The 17,189-nt window shown below is 44.0% G+C and overlaps 1 protein-coding gene across 1 annotated transcript in view; it reads right to left on the reverse strand.

Annotated features, from left to right (window-relative positions):
- The window catches only part of auts2a (activator of transcription and developmental regulator AUTS2 a), a gene marked incomplete at its 5' end in the record, with an annotated part of 735,797 nt that overhangs the window by 686,927 nt on the left and 31,681 nt on the right, over positions 1–17,189 (reverse strand). The window lies entirely within an intron of this gene.

The following is a 17,189-nucleotide window of genomic DNA, read 5'->3' on the forward strand; positions in this document are numbered from 1 at the left end:
AACCTGTACACATTTATCATTTGAAGATTGTCTTTGTCTGCTCCATATTCTGCTGCTGCTGTGATCACTGCACACAAAGACTAATTCCTCCTTTGTAACATGCTTACTAACTATGGCTATTAAATTAATCTTGCATCTTGAATCTTGTGTTTTTAGTGATGGAAATCAACCATATCTTGCTTTTCTGACTGGCTGCAAAAGCCTCATTGCTGCTCTATAGGCACTGACAGGATGAATTTTTATATAGGCTCTCTTAAAGGAGAAAAAGAGGGCCTGTAGGCTGGTTTCACACCGACGACCCACGCCTTGCCTTGCCTCAACCCACGCCTACGCCGAGCTGGGCGTGAACCTGTTACACGCTTTTGCGATCACACCGCACGCCTTTTGCACGCCGAACCTGGAGCCGAGTCACAAGCGCCTCTCCTCTCTCCCGACTGTATTTTTTCACGTGTTGTCCAGAATTGTCATGGGTAGCCTCTAGGTAAAATAAATCTGATATATTTAATGTTCTATTGATGCTGGATATGTATAACCAGGTCTGACTATAGTCGGACATTTTAGAGAGGTGATCTTGCAAGAATATGTGCTGGCACAACAACATTGTCCATCTTGCTTCTTCGGTCGCTATTCTCTCTCATGAAGATTTGTTTGCCGACAGGGAGAAAGCCCCACGTGATAGCCACCCATCAATCTCTCTCTCGCTCTCTCTCTCTGCTCAATACTGTTGTAGAAACTCCATTTTATTTTGAAATTCAGTTGACTTTGCCAGTTCCCACGGATATTGTCGCGTTTTTCTTTCATGGCTTGACAGAAAAGCCTGCCTGCACGCGCCTTGTCGGCGTGAAAATAGAACTCTCGCCTATTCGATAAAATCGGCAAGGCACAGGCAAGGCGTGGGTACACGCAGGGTTCACGCTCAGGCGCCCGGTGTACACAGCCTCGTTGACTAAAACGGACGCCTATTTAAAAGCGTGGGTAAAGGCAAGGCATAGGCAAGGCGTGGGTCGTCGGTGTGAAACCAGCCTTAGGTCTGGAAACAGGGAGGAGCTGAAGGCTGTGCAGAAGGAGCTGCGGAAGAAGATCAGGGAGGGGAAGGACAAATACAGGAGGAAGATGGAGGATGATCTGCGGAGGTGTAACATCAGTGGTGTCTGGAGAGGACTGAAGACCATCTCTGGCCATAGGGAACACAGCTCTCAGGCTGCTGGGGACCAAGAGTGGGTGAACGAGCTGAACTCTTTCTTCAACAGATTTGATCAGACGTCTGCTCCCCCCCTGGCTCAGTCACCACCGGCCCTCCCCCTCCTGTCCCCTCCCCCCAGCACTCAGCCCCCCTGCTCCAGCCTGTCCCTCACAACACTCCAGGTCAGCAAACAGCTGAAGAGGATCAAGGTAAAGAAGGCGGCGGGTCCAGATGAGATCAGCTCCAGGCTCCTGAAGTCCTGCGCAGACCAACTGTGTGGGATCATCACGTACACTTACAATCTGAGCCTGAAGCTAGGGAAGGTGCCACAGCTGTGGAAAAAATCATGCGTGGTTCCTGTTCCCAAGACCCCGCATCCCAAGGACCTAAACAGCTACAGGCCTGTGGCGCTAACATCCCATCTGATGAAGACACTGGAGAGGCTGGTCCTGAGTCATCTCCGCCCTCTGGTGAGCCCATCAATGGACCCGTTACAGTTCGCCTACCAGCCTGGGATCGGGGTGGACGACGCTGTCATCTTCCTTCAGCACAGGGCCCTCTCTCACCTGGAACAGCCTGGCAACAGTGTCAGGATTATGTTTTTTGATTTTTCCAGCGCATTTAACACCATACAGCCTGCGCTTCTGAGGAACAAGCTGGAAACCATGGGTGTGGATCCTCTCCTGTCAGCATGGATGCTGGACTACCTCACAAACCGACCACAATATGTGAGGGCACGGGACTGTGTGTCAGACACGGTGGTCTGCAGTACAGGGGCCCCGCAGGGAACGGTCCTGGCCCCGTTCTTTTTCACTGCATACACTGCAGACTTCACACACATCACCCCCTCCTGTCACCTGCAGAAGTTCTCCGACGACTCTGCGATCGTCGGTCTCATCACTGGAGACGACGACGCAGAGTACAGAGGACTGATACAGGACTTTGTGGACTGGTGCCTGCGGAACCACCTCCAGCTCAACGCCGGGAAGACCAAGGAGCTGGTGGTGGATTTCCGCAGGCGTGGTCCCCCACCCCCAACTCTGGTGAACATCCAGGGAAAAGACATTGAGAGGGTAACATCCTACAAGTACCTGGGTGTTCACCTGAACAATAAACTGGACTGGTCAGACAATACTACGGCACTTTATAAGAAAGGACAGAGTAGGCTGTGCCTACTGAGGAGGCTGAGGTCATTTGGGGTGCAGGGGGCACTGCTGAGGTCTTTCTATGACACAGTGGTGGCCTCTGCCCTCTTCTACGGTGTGGCCTGTTGGGGCAGCAGCATCTCAGCCACGGACAGGAAGAGGCTGGATAAGCTGATCCGAAAGGCCAGCTCTGTCCTAGGCTGCCGCCTGGACTCAGTGGAGGTGGTGGGTGTGCAGCGGATGAGAGCAAAGCTGGCCTCTCTGATGGAGAACAACTCCCATCCTCTGCACGACACTGTGACAGCCCTGGAGAGCTCTTCGGAGTTCTTTCCTCCCAGCGGCTGTCAGACTTTTTAATTCTGTACACTCTTGAGTGAAAAATGTTTTTAAAATTGCTGCTAAAATGGCTGCTAAATGCACTTTTATCTAGCACTTTAATGTAATTTCTGTGCTTTTAATGCAATTCTTAGTTGTGTAATTGCTATATTCAGTTTTTTACTATTGTTGAGCATACGTGCTATTATGTTGCTGTCTCTTTTTTTAACCCTGTCCACTTGCTGCTGTAGCACTGAAATTTCCCCTTGTGGGACGAATAAAGGATTATCTTATCTTATACATAAATGAATATCCATTCATTAAAACACAAATATAACCATCACTTATAATATCCATTCATTATCAGTTTACTTGAATGTGATCTCAGCTCTCTGCTTTCGCTAATTGCTCAGCAGCATGCATATGCATACAGTATATATATATATATTTATTATCGATAATCGATAATTGATTGTTAATTTTCCTGAATTTCGATTATATATATATATATATACACACACACACACACACATATGTATATATATATATATATATATATATATATATATATATATATATATATATATATATATATATATATATAATCGAAATTCAGGAAAATTAACAATCAATTATCGATTATCGATAATAAATATATATGGCAGAAAAATAAAATATTCTGCCTATGGCAGAAAATACTAAGCATTACTAACTACGCATTTTGTTATAATATATATATATATATATATACACACACACACACACACACACATACATAATATATATATATATATATATATATATATATATATATATATATATATATTATAACAAAATGCCTATGGCAGAAAATACTAAAGACACCAAAGGACGGTGCTGCGGCTCTACACTACAGGATTGGGGATTCAAAAGCAGGTACATAGACGTCTGTTCAGATGTGTGTTTACTGTGGGCGTTAAATCATGGATGTATTAAAATAACTGGATAGGGGACGTGCCACACCCACCCATGCATTCGGACGGAGGTTGCTCACTGGCGCATGAAGCCATCATGGGGGCTTTTTCTTCCTGGTTTTACTTCCTGACCATGCGGCCCAAGGCGAAGTGCGCATGTGTGCCATGACGTGTTCCATGACGTCTCCCACCCCTCCCACCCATGGATTGTATTACAAGAAGAAAATACCCCCGTATACGGCTCTTAGTGGCTTCTGAAGAAAAAATGCCCCATAAAAAATTAGTTGATAATTAAAAGAGTCGTTTTATACTTTGAGTGACACCTGGAAAAAATTCCCCTGGGTTTAAAGCAGCTACGAGCAACTTTTTCGATTGTTATTAAACAGTATAATTACAATATTGATGCATCACATCTTACCTATAATAGTAGCTGAGACCAAAGCCGTGTGAATCGGAGATTGCTCCCTTAGATGATTATTAAGTCTGTGTCTGTCTAAACTCGCGTCAACAGGGGGCTCTCTCTCTCTCTCTCTCCTTACCGCCGGACTGGATAAACGCGGAAGTGAAACCCGGAAGTGAAACGCAGCTGCCTGCCTTCACCCGTTCGCGCTGCCTAGCAACATAGCATAAACAATGTGAACGCCATGCATACTCTCGCGAACATCTCTCGTTATATTCTAACAGGTTTTTTGGAAGTTATTTTGTGGTTATGGCCGAAGTGGCTGCTGCAAACCGTTTCATTTCACTTCCTGATCTGCCCTGGCCACAGACAGACTAACACTGGCCGATTCACTCGGGCTTCAAGCGAGACTACTCTGCGTTGGTCTCGTCTACTATTAGAGGTAAGATGTGATGCATTGATATTAAATTTATACTGTTTATTAACAATCGAAAAAGTTGCTCGTAGCTGCTTTAACAGCTGCCGGGGTCCCCATGCAAGTGGATGGCAATTTTCCTTTCTGGGCTGCATGGCGTCACATGACTTGCAATACAGAGCTTCGCCACCATGTTCAAATGGCTTCACAGCCCAGCGCTATTACTGGGGGCTTGGGTTAAATCCCCGATCCTGTCTGCCTGGTCTGGGCTAGCAGCTAAATGCTAACTCTGCTCAATCGTCCCTATTTTCCATTGACTGTATAATAATAATCTGGACAATGTCAACGTGACGTCACCCATTGGGTTTTGATAGCAGAAAATGAGGCTTGAATCTCCCGCTTCCTGCTCATCGTTGATTGGTTGAATGGATTAACTTTACACGGAAGTACGGGGAGAGAGGGCTGTTAAAACACTAGTAGAAGAAGAAGAAGGAGGAGGGGGCGGCTGCCCCTAGCGGCTGCCGGGGGAGTTTCCGAATTTGTCTCACAGGCTTGAACGACTGCCATCTTGTTGTTCGCTTCTGTTTGCTAGCTTGCTCGCTGGCTGGCTGGTTGCAGTGGTGAAATGGTCCAGGACAACAAATATAATAACTTTTAGTCCGAAGGTATGGGCGAGTAGGAGTCCAGCCAGCCGACCACCGTCTTGTCCGGGGCCTGGCCAAGAGACCATGGTGTGGTGTGATCCTGGTGCATTGTGCCTGAGTAGCTGGTGTGAGTCTCCAGCCTGCTAGCTGCTGCTAAGCCTCCACAAGGTAAACTGCTATTATACTTATCTCTGGGCAAACTCTAAAATTGATAACTGAGGTGGATTTGGTCGCGCACTTGGTGCTCTGCTATGTTGGACTCGTTGGACTGTTTGAGTGATGCTCATGTTTGTAAGCTAACGCTAGCTCGATTAGCATCGTGTGCTAACGTGTGAGCACCGTTATAGCCTACTTTAACTGAAATTTGGTGGCGTTATGTTATAGTAATTAATATAACACGGTGTCGTTTGTTTCTTCAAGGGATGGCCGTCGGAGTACCATGGTGGAGCAGGAACAGCACAACAGAACAGAGGCACATTGTCCCTTGGTCAAATTATTTGTGAAAATGAATGCTACGTTTTGATTCCCATGTGCATATTACTGTGAGAATATTGCTGATAATCAGTTGTTCAACCTAAGATATTGCAATAACATAAGCTAAATGCTGACAGATTTGAGACTTTTGATAGATTTACTTTGAGCCATTTGGTATGTATCTGCCAGTGTGTTTTTGTCAATAAACATTGCCAACAAAGAACCTTGTTGTGTAGGCTATGTGCTAAAGTAAATCATGTACCCGAATGTACCCCAAATCTCATAGAACGAGCCCATTATAGTTGTCTGGTCAGAGCAGGCAGGTTGTTAATAAGATGTGATATAAAGATATTTGATGTCGAGTGAACCAGCTTCGACCAAATGACCAGGAAGAAGAATGAAGATGGAGAACCAACCGACTGCTTCAAATCAACGAATGATTTATATTTATTGAAATATGGTTATCTGTAACAATTCGACATAAACAAAGGCTACACCATGCAACATATATTTTGATATCATTCAAACTTAAAGAATGGTTCATTTCCCACCATGGTAGGCTGTACTGCTGTGAAATGGTTACCTATATTTGTATCAAGTGTTGCTTGGTAGATTATCTATATATGCCTAATTTACCAGTAGACATATTCGTGCAAGACCTTAGGCTATGTTGAGTTATATCGATCTGATAAAGTATGTTTTAAAATAAGGATAACAAATTGCTGAGCTTGGCGGATGCCTCAAGACAAGTATGTATCATTTTTAAATGTCCAATACCATACAGAAAAGCAAATTGAACAAACGACCAACAGCATTCAAGTCTGCAAAAACTTGTGATGTTATGTCACGTTAACATATAACCTTATGACGCTTACTGTATAACATGGACAGACCATTTAACGTTAGGCTACTTTACATACCGTTAGATAACGTTAAATGGTCCGCCATGTTATGAGCGTCACGTTACATGTATGCCATCTATACAGTTACGTGTGTCTACTAACATTATTAAAATATCATAAAGTAGCGCTATTTTCTGATAATTTGCTAAAGTATGACTTGCTATCTGCTAGCCATACTAGCCTTGTTTTGCTAGGTTTTCTTATTCGTGTACTTTCCGCAGACTAGATGCCTTTGCGGCACATTGCTGCCTCTAACGGGCGGAAGTATTACTGTTTCCCAATATCCGAAGTATATCGCCTATTTTCCTCGAAATGGGGCTATAATTAAAAAAACTGGAGCCTTGAGAGCATGAAAAATACTTGAAATTGTTTTTTCAGACCATAAACTCATTTGTAAAGTGTTTATTTAAGACAGAGACCGAGAGAGAAGTTGGCTCGTTTCACATAGAGTTGAATGGACGTTCAGGGATGATGTTACACAAGCTGCGCCCCCCACTGGCCATTTGAGAGTATGGCAACTTCCGCATTGGCCTCAAAAAGAGACTGGCTGTATTGCCGACTGCTATTTTCATATCATCCAATCGTGGTCATTAGAGATTGGCGATAGATTATCAAATCACCATAATCTATTAATTGTCTGTCATTTTAATTAGTGGCCGGGCCAGCGAAGCGGCCAGGCCACTTCTTGTATTTGCCTGTATTATTCTTCATCCTCCCGGGAAGTTCGACTTCCCATGGATGAAAACTAACCAAACTTTGCACAAAGGTCCAGTCCCATGCCAAACGTCTTTGACACAAATTTGGGGCCAATAGTCCTAACGGTGGCACTACAGCGACCGTCTAAAGTTTAAAACTTAAAAAATTCATAAAAAAAAATCAGGCGTACGTGCTACGGCTTTGCAACTTTCACTGAAATGTGCACCTAAATGAGGGGAAGCTTTTGTACAATGCAACCTATGGCCAATTATGAAGTCTAAAGACCGCAAAACTGCAAAAACTGCAAAAACGAATTAAACCCTACTCCTCCCACATTTTTTCTTCAAACGACACCAAACTTCAGTATCTGCATCGTTAGACTGTTCTACACAAAAGTATCAAACCAGATTTTCGATCGGTCAAAAATTGAGCCCACAGTGCATCAAAACGTTGAATTCTGGCTCCGTGTATTGGCAATTAGGTTGTATTTGTGATGTCATCAGTCAGTCAAGCAATTGTGATGCCATCACTGATGTCACTCGAGCAATTGTGATGTCATAATATTTTTTTTCGCCATTGACTTGCATGGGGTTTCGAAAAATCTTGCAGTAAATTAGCTGTAATTCAGAAACCATAACAGCTACAGCTACGAAACTTGGTAGGGAGGTGCACAGAGGGGCCTTTTATTCTACACGAAAGAATTACACAAATTGAGCAGATGGTGGAGCTATAACAGCCCTCTTTACATTCTGGTCCATAACTTCTGAACCCTATGGTCTATCATCAAACTTCTTTTTTCCCTGGATTCCTTGGGTCCTTCCGCATCTACTCATCTAGGCCACGCCCATTTCCGTCTGACTAGATTTTCCGCCATTTTGAATTTGGTCCAAAAATGTTTTTTTGCGATTCCCCCTTGAAATTTTGTCCAGTCTTCACCAAACCAAAGCACACATCATGTGATGAGTGTCCTGCACAACACTGTTTCGTGGTATTTGAAAAAAGCACACCGTTGCGATATAATCGACTTCCAAACTTCTGTGGGTGGGGCCAATTTCACAAGAATCACCATAACTCTAGAACACAACGTGCGATCCTAACCAACCTTGGTCCAGGTGTGGAAGGATGTACTCTGAGCCTATAGGATAAATATTGTGTCATTTCGCCTTTAGGGGGCGCTATAGCAGCATTCAGTACCTGTACCTTCTAAATTGTTTTATTTTGAAGGGCGGCAGGAAGTGCTGATTCATTGTCATTATGGCCAACCTTCCTTCTTGTATTGACACTTGACACTTCTGAGCTGATTTCAAGGCTCAAGGCTCAAGGCTCAAAGCCTTGAGACTTGCCCGGCCATGACCCATTGCTGCGCAGCAGCTATATTATTGATAAAGAGACCTATTCCTATTTAATGGCATTAATAATTTGGAGGGGGAAAACAATCAATCATATTATTGAATACAGCGGGCCTGTAGAAGATCAAACGTAGATTATGCATTTATAAGAGAAAAGATGAAAGAGAGACCGACCATGCATGCATTCTGAAGCCGCCTGGCGCATGCTGACATGCTTTGTGACTTTTTTCCTGCTGTCTCCTTTTTCATGTTCATTTTGGATGATTTAACACCGGCTGTAAGGTCATGTAACTGTTGCACTCTTCACAGCAAGTAGTACGGAGGCTGCTCTGGCTGGAGTCAACTTTGGAATGAGAACGCCATGCACGCAGTGCAAAAAATCAACTTAAATCACTCATAGCCTTAAATTAATTACGGGGGACCTCCATAAAATAGCTAACACCAAAATACTGGTTGTGTCCGAATGGTCCGAAACAAAACTCCGGCCGCTGGCTGCTGAGTGCTGTTGGTGGCAGCCCCGCCCACCCCTGTAGTTTTCTGTCTCCTAAAACTAGTTCGATTGCGCCCTCACCTGGTTGCGAGCAGTGAGAACACATCTATTTGATAAAAATTAAAATTTGATAAAAATTCCACTTCCTTCCATTCCAATTCCTTAAAGAGCATGGATCAGGGTAATTCCTTTACTAAATGTATACTTAACCTTGGTTAAGTATCAATTCTCGATCAATTCTCGATTTCCGATTATCGATGCCCATCCCTACTCTCCACTGTTGACCATTTTGCTGCCTCACATAGCAAAAGTAACCGTGTCAACATATTTCTGCCAAGCAGTCTTCAGCAGCGGTAGCTTACCTACAGAAAAGCAGAAAACCCATGCTGGTTGCTTCTGCTTCAGCTGAAGCCAAGCACGGCACACTTTTCTTTCCATGCGCTGCTCATTATGCACACAAAAAAACATAAATAGGCCAAGTTGCCAACAATCATTGACCTTGGGTAACAGCGCGGAATAAAATGAAACACACACACTCAAACTCTTACCGCAGAAGTTATGATTTTACAAGAGTCAAAATGGCAGAGGTTGAGTGGAGAGCATAGTCATAGTTTGTTGGTCAAATGTGTGTGTGTGTGTGTGTGTGTGTGTGTGTGTGTGTGTGTGTGTGTGTGTGTGTGTGTGTGTGTGTGTGTGTGTGTGTGTGTGTGTGTGTGTGTGTGTGTGTGTGTGTGAGAGAGAGAGAGAGAGAGAGAAAAACCCTTTTTACACAGAGATCACAGAGAGATCAGAGCGTGTGCCTACCTACCTACCTGTACCTTATAGGGATGTAACGATTTAACCGGTTTTAATGATAACTGTGATCAAATTCCTTACGAAAACCGTACCGTTTCAAATTTTCATTATCATTAAAACCGTGGTACCGTGATTACCGTGTTACCGTGATTACAGTTCTTTGAAAAACATGGTAAATACTGTCGATCATCACCCAAAGTTGGCAACTGTCTCCCAGATGCAAACGCGCAGCCTTGGAGAAATGGTTTCAGTGAGTGTATCAATCCTTTTTGGATCAATAAAAAACTTGGTGAAATGATTTCTGTATTAGTGTGTATTAGTACTTTTTGAACTTTTTCAGCACATTTTAACAAACCGTGATAATACTGATAACCTTGATAATTTTGGTCACTATAATCGTGATGTGAAATTTTCATAAAGTTCCATCTCTACTACCTTATTGTACAGTGAGAGAAAAAACATCACACAAGGAGGAATCTGATTGGGCCAGTAGGTTCAAGGCTGTGCCAATGAAGTGGAAAAGAGGTATTACAATATTGAATAATGATTTTTCCATCGTCATATTTCAGAAGCCGGCAAAGTCCTCTGACTGAGAGAGAGGATCAGACACAGCTCCATCAGGACTGATCCTGCAGTGCAGATAACTGAGCTCTCAGAACACAGAGGGGTGACGTCCTGTAAACAGAACGGCACAGGCCTTAGACATCTAACCCAACATTCTAGAAATCACTCGCTGCCTGTCACTCCAAATCAGCTGATAAATCAGTCAGCGGTACCTTCAGCACAAATGAAACGACGCAAGAGGTTTATAACACAGTTAACATACTGTACTCGCTCCCACCTCTAGCCCACATGTAAACTGTCTCTTTTTACATAGCAGCCTTGGGTTATTACAGCGCGAACCACGGGGAAACTGCACAAACAGGCCCTAACGTGAGAAAAAACAGCACAGTATTGTGAAAACATAATACTTTATCATGAGTTCTGCTTGCTCAGTGATAAGGCCTGTGTGTGGATAGCCTACGGGCTGCTTCCACTCACTGCTCGTACATACACTACAGCTGATAAACTGCTATTAGCTGGCAACACTCACCCTGCCTTGCTAGGGGGGGCGTGTGTGGAGTTTGCCTGCGCGTCTGTGGGTCTGTTTGCCAATGCATGCCGGCATGTGTGTGTGTGTGTGTGTGTGTGTGTGGGGGGGGGGGGGTGGGTACTGAACCCACAAGACCGTGTAGAAGAACACCTTGTGTCTCAGTGTACACTCCCATTTATAAAACTCCAGCTCACTTTCAATGACACACTAGAACAGGGGTGTCAGACTCATATTAGGTAGAGGGCCGGATTTGTTCAACTGAGACCTCATGGGGGCCGGATTTTTTTTTTTACTAAAATCAATTCGACTCATTTACCCATTTACTTCACAAAAGAAATACTGCTCTTTCCATTTCTCTTGAAACTGCCTGCATTCCGTGTCAACCTTTCTCTTTTTCAACAGCATCTTGTTGATTCCTTTGTTTTTTGGGAGGTAGCTGAATGCGCGATTCAATTCCAGCGTGGCATCATGGCGGCTTTGTTTACACCTGATGACCTACTGACATACTTCCTTGTAGTGCAGGTTAATTAACTTATGAATGAACTCTTAGCTTGCTTATTAGCCACATGTAGTTCATGATAATGGGGTGCGAATTTAATAATAATAATAATAAAAAAAAAAAATAATAATAATAATATTCCAAAACATCTCGCGGGCCGGATCCGGCCCACGGGCCGTATCTCTGACATCCCTGCACTAGAACGACCGCACTGCGGATATATGCCTCCGCGCCAACAAGTGAGCAGTCGACATCCATGTCTGTCCAGACTTTGACGTTTGAGCCAACTGTGAAGAAATTCCGTCAAGGTGTTACCAGGGATTCCGTTAGCCGGTAATTGCCGGCTTTTAGCCGGTATTTGTTCCCGTGGGCCGGCAAATTAAAAGGTCGCCGGCTCAAGTGGCCGGTTGGAAATGCCAAATAAATAAATAAATTATATAAAATAGCCCAATATTGTGTGACCAGTGATGTTGCCATAAGCTACAACTTAAATATAGACTTAAATATTATATATTTTCGCCCCGCTGTTATGTTGAGTGTTGGGTGAAAACACCCAAAAACACAAAAAATACAGCAGACGCTCTTTAACTGCCATGCAAAAGCCGCACACTGCAGCTGTGCAGCATCCCGCAGCCACAGCGCCCCGCAGCCGACAGCGCTTTGGCTTGACACAAGAGACCGAAACGTCAATGCAGACATCCCTCAGCCAGTTCTTTTTATGTAACGATGGTCCAGAACAAGATCCAACCAGCCATGAGAAGCCGCCACAGCGAGGAAAAGTTGGGTCGATAAGAATCGCAAGTTGGCTTTGCAGATGTAGCGGAGCACTCATGAAGAAACTGCCGCAGGCGTATTGCGAGAATTCTCGCAGCGACAGAGAGGTCATCTGCAGGTTGTAAAGCTTATTATTATGTCCATTAATTTAGCAACTAATATCAACATCATTTCAGCATAAATAACCTACTAGAACCTCAGTTGATTTGCTATTTAAGGAGGAGTATTTAATGGGCAGCTTTCATTTATTTGTCTGAACGACTTTATGGAGCATCATCTCAAAGCTCACAACACGCAACAAGGGATTTCGTTCTCAGATGTAGGCTACAGGTAACACAAGGCTAATATTCTTACCTTTGCCCTTCAGTTTAAAGTAAAGCAAATATTCTCTTGTTGTGAAGTAGACTATGGCCCCTATCGTTGCATCGGCCTAGTTTCTACGCCGAGCGCCTGGCGCAGTGGGCGTGGACCAGCGCACTTGATATCTTGGTCTTGGCGCTACACGCAGCCTAAAGCATTACAACCACGCCTTTTAAGCATAAAATTATGCACCGTCATGCTCATTGGATAAGTGCAATAAACGAATCACACGCTTGCCTTTTAAGCTCCTATTCCAGTGGTCCAGCAAAACCAGACAAAGCCAAGTGATCTGCTCCCCCCCCCCCCCCCCTCCCTTCATCCCGTCTGTCTGTCTCCATATATAGGCTATTATTCCATATTATTATGCTTCTCAAACCAATCTAACTGCAGTTTAAATACTGCAAGCATGTAAATACGCTACACTAGCAAGATCAAAGTGAAAAGAATGTTCTAAATGCATCAGCTAGAAAAATATAGCCTATCCCTATATGATGAGATTAATTAGATTTGTGAAAGTTTGTCCAGAAAGATATCGTTTTCTCTCCCCTGCTGCAGGTAGAATGATGCACATAAATATACCCTACATTATGTAAAGTCATTGCATAAATGTGTTTTTATTGTAAAACTAAATGTGAAGTAGGGCCAAGTTATTGGAGCGGACATCACAGTATAACAGTAGAAGCGCGTTCCGCTGTCACTTATCTAAATGACGTTAAATCGACAAGGGATATATATAGGCCCAGGAGGACATATACTGTATGTTTCACATAGGGTGGTGTTTTCATTTCGATGTTTTATTTGGTCCAATATTGAAATGTTCTACAATTGCAGGTTGTGTTACCATTACACATTATTTAGATCGACCTTTATATCGATTTCGGCTCATTTGGTTGCTATTTAGTAGCGAAATGGAGTACCCCATTGCATGCTGGGATATTCACAGGCAGTGAACTTACAACTGCTTTTTACTATGGGATGTGTGTTGTGTCTGTCTGAGTGAGGGAGTCAGAGAGAGACAGTCATATTGTGCCTGTCAGACTGAAGAGAGAGGGAGAGAGTGACACAGAGAAGGGTGACAGTCTGACAGAGGAGAGCCAGAGGGGAGTGCTCCGCGCAACTGGCGCACTGAATAGGCCTGGTTTTCGAAAGCGCTAAGCGCTAAATTTACGCCAGGTGGGAAGATATCATTAGGCCGATATTTAAGGCCGACACGCCCATTCTCGCCCATTCTGGGACTGCGCCACGCCCATCCGGCCTAAAGCGCATTTGGCAGCGTAAAGCCATATTGATATCTTCCCGAGGCAGGCGCAAGGCACGTTTTTTTGCGTTTAAGGCCCGTTTTAGCGCCGAAGGCTTGTGGGAGAATAGGGCCCCTCAAGTCCGTTCCGAAAGCGAGTTGGATGCCCGCCAGCTGCAGTCCCTCGTCATCGTTGTCAATATAGACCCGCTTCAGAAAATATAGGCTATAAAGTTTGACTGACTGCACGTCTCATCTCTGGCTTGTTGCAGGTGGCAACTTCTTAATTTAGATTATCTTTCAAGTTATTTAATTTCACGTTCTTGGATGCAAAGAGACATTTAATGTAGGCCCACCAGTGTCTTTCTTTAGGCTTAATTAAACGGGAATATATGACAAACTCAGTTCACAAAGTTTGTGACCGAATTAATTAATTAAATAAGGAGCGGTGTGCAGCTCGCTCCCTTTGCACTCGCAAGCGCAGACCGCAGTGAATAGTTAGATAATTATTTTGAAATCAAAAAATTATTTAAAATTAAGATTTTGTTTGCTAAAAATTATACAATAATATGATATGTATTTAACAAATGATTAGGCTACATCTATGTTTTTTCAATAGGCTACATTTCGACTGGGCCGGTAAATATTCTATAAGGCCGGAATTCTGTAATGTCGCCGGCTCCATTGGCCGGCCAGAAAAAATCCTAGCGGAATCCCTGGGTGTTACATTTGAGGCAAATTTTAAGAGATTCCGTCAAGGCATTCCTCAGGTATCGCATTAACGATTATCGGACATACGTACGTACGTACGTACGTACAGACGGACAACCCAAATCCATAATGCCACCGGCCTGGCTATCGCCGGCAGAGGCATAAAAGGAAAGAGGGGAGGGGCCAAAGCCATATAGATGGAAGAGCGTGAGGTGGTTGAGTTGAGGTGAGCGATACACCCGAGCACTGAGAGACAGGTTGAGGTGAGCGATACACCCGAGCACTGAGAGACAGGTTGAGGTGAGCGATACACCCGAGCACTGAGAGACAGGTTGAGGTGAGCGATACACCCGAGCACTGAGAGACAGGTTGAGGTGAGCGATACACCCGAGCACTGAGAGACAGGTTGAGGTGAGCGATACACCCGAGCACTGAGAGACAGGTTGAGGTGAGCGATACACCCGAGCACTGAGAGACAGGTTGAGGTGAGCGATACACCCGAGCACTGAGAGACAAGTTGAGGTGAGCAATACACCCGAGCACTGAGAGACAGGACCAGGCTTCTGTCCAATGCAGTCGAGCAGAAGAAGAATAGCGGAGGAAACCCTTCCTAAAGAGAGTACATAATATCACCTTAAAATCAATACAAATAAAATGTTCAGCCTTATTCATCTATCACACATTCTTACAGATTGGGAAATTACATAGATTTGCCTGGCTGCTTTTTCATATTGATTAATTAGCCTTGGCACATTTAGGTGAGCTTCCATCATTGCCTGTAGCTCACAATCATGTGCATTCCTACTAGCCATGCTACTAACTTCACCACTGGCCCATCCGTCCGCAATCCCTCAACTGCTTATATTTCATGGAACAAAAGGTAGTAAAGCTATAGGCACCCTCTGTATAACAGACTTGAAAATCTTTCTTCTTCTTCTTGAAAATCCCTTTGATATTTTACACAGGGATTGTGACTACACACAGCAAGTCATATCTACAGTATAAGTTATACAGTATAAGTTGGTGCTAGGCGGCCATACAGGCATTATCAAGGTACATGTGACAATACATTATGATGATGATGATCCGCCTAGAACCAAAGATGGTTCCAGAATTAGGAAATGTTTCCAGAATTAGGCTCCCAAAAGAGTTGTCAGATGATCACTTCTGACAACTGTGAGTAACGGAACTACTGCACAGAATGCAACTGCAACAGTATTTTTTTTCTGTGGAATTACACTGAGTGGCTGTTCTAACGGAATCATAAACAAAGTGGTCCTTAGACAAGCCCTTCTCCAGGTTTCATTTCTCTCTTGAGGTGTGTGTTTGAGATGTGATGGTGGCGTTCTCTCTGCTGCACTTAGTGAAAACAATACAAGCCAATGTTTTCATTTGGGGCACAGTAGATAGCAGATCCATCTGGCTTTCTGGAGCGTAGCCGTCCCCGCTGTACAACACACACACACACACACACACACACACACACACACACACCCCAAATAAACACACACACACACACAACCCAAATAAACACACACACACACACACACACACACACACACACACACACACACACGTCTATCTTTGTCTCACACACACCCTGAAGATGTCTGTCTCTCACTCCTTCTCTCACTTGCTCAGCCTCTCACAGATACACTTCCTGCTTCAGCACTGTACCAGAGATTTTCATCCGCCATTTATTTTCCCATACACATTTCGTAAAATGCTTATAAAATAGTTTTACTTCGTCGAGCCAAACGGTTCAGCTAACGCTATAATCGGGAGAGACCATAGAACATTTCACTCAGACCAAAACTTAAAACAAGGGCAAATTCGGCCCCAGACCACGTGCGGCGTGTGGCACCCGCGGGCGCAGGCATCCCTGGGTTGTGGCTAGATGGGGTCCAGCCACGGATGGAGTGATGTGAAATAGTGGCAATTGTTATTATTCCATGTAATTTGTGTTACTTCTTGTATAGTGTCATGACGAAAGCAATAATTTTATTATTATTTTTAGGGCTTTATAGCATGAATGAGAGATGAATAGAGGGGGCAGCTATTATTGTTTTTGTAAAAATGGCAGCACTCAAAGCATGCAATAATACAGTCCACAGCAACTAAGATAGGCTACTAAGAAGGACTAGCCCTAAAACCGCCGCGTTACACACATTAAACTGGGACAGAGAGATGAGTAAGGCCCAATCCCAATTCCTATCTTAACCCTCAATCTTAACCCTCAGTCTCAAAAATGCTCACTCCCGCGAAGTGCTAGTGCTGTCCCGATTCTCACTTTGTTAAGTTAAGGGTCGAGTTTGAGGGCTCTACGGCCCTCAGTTTTGAGATTTTCCACGACCACACTTGGCGGTGAGTGCGATCCCAGAATCCCTTGCGTGTCATCAGCTAGATCCATTCAGATGGAAGATGGCGGCGAAAGGAGGAAAAAAGTAGCCCTACAAAGTTAAGTATTTCCTTGTTAATAGAGATGTAAAAATTACGATAACCATTGTATTAGCTTAGTTTAATGTCATTTTATGGATTTCCGTTTTGGAATCCTAACAACAATTGTTGTTGCTAACGAGTGGGGGCTAGAATGACCGTGCTTTCCAACGTGAGGGCTGGCTTGACTGCAGTGTTTAACTGCAGTCAAGCCAGCCCTCACGTCGGAAAGCACGGTCATTCTAGCCCCCACTTGTTTTGTGGTGCGTTGCATTACACGTAGGCTGTATCTTGATAAAAACAACTCAACAACGACAT

Source organism: Poromitra crassiceps (assembly GCF_964638095.1).
Source record: "Poromitra crassiceps genome assembly, chromosome: 1".
In the NCBI taxonomy this organism is placed as follows: Eukaryota; Metazoa; Chordata; class Actinopteri; order Beryciformes; family Melamphaidae; genus Poromitra; species Poromitra crassiceps.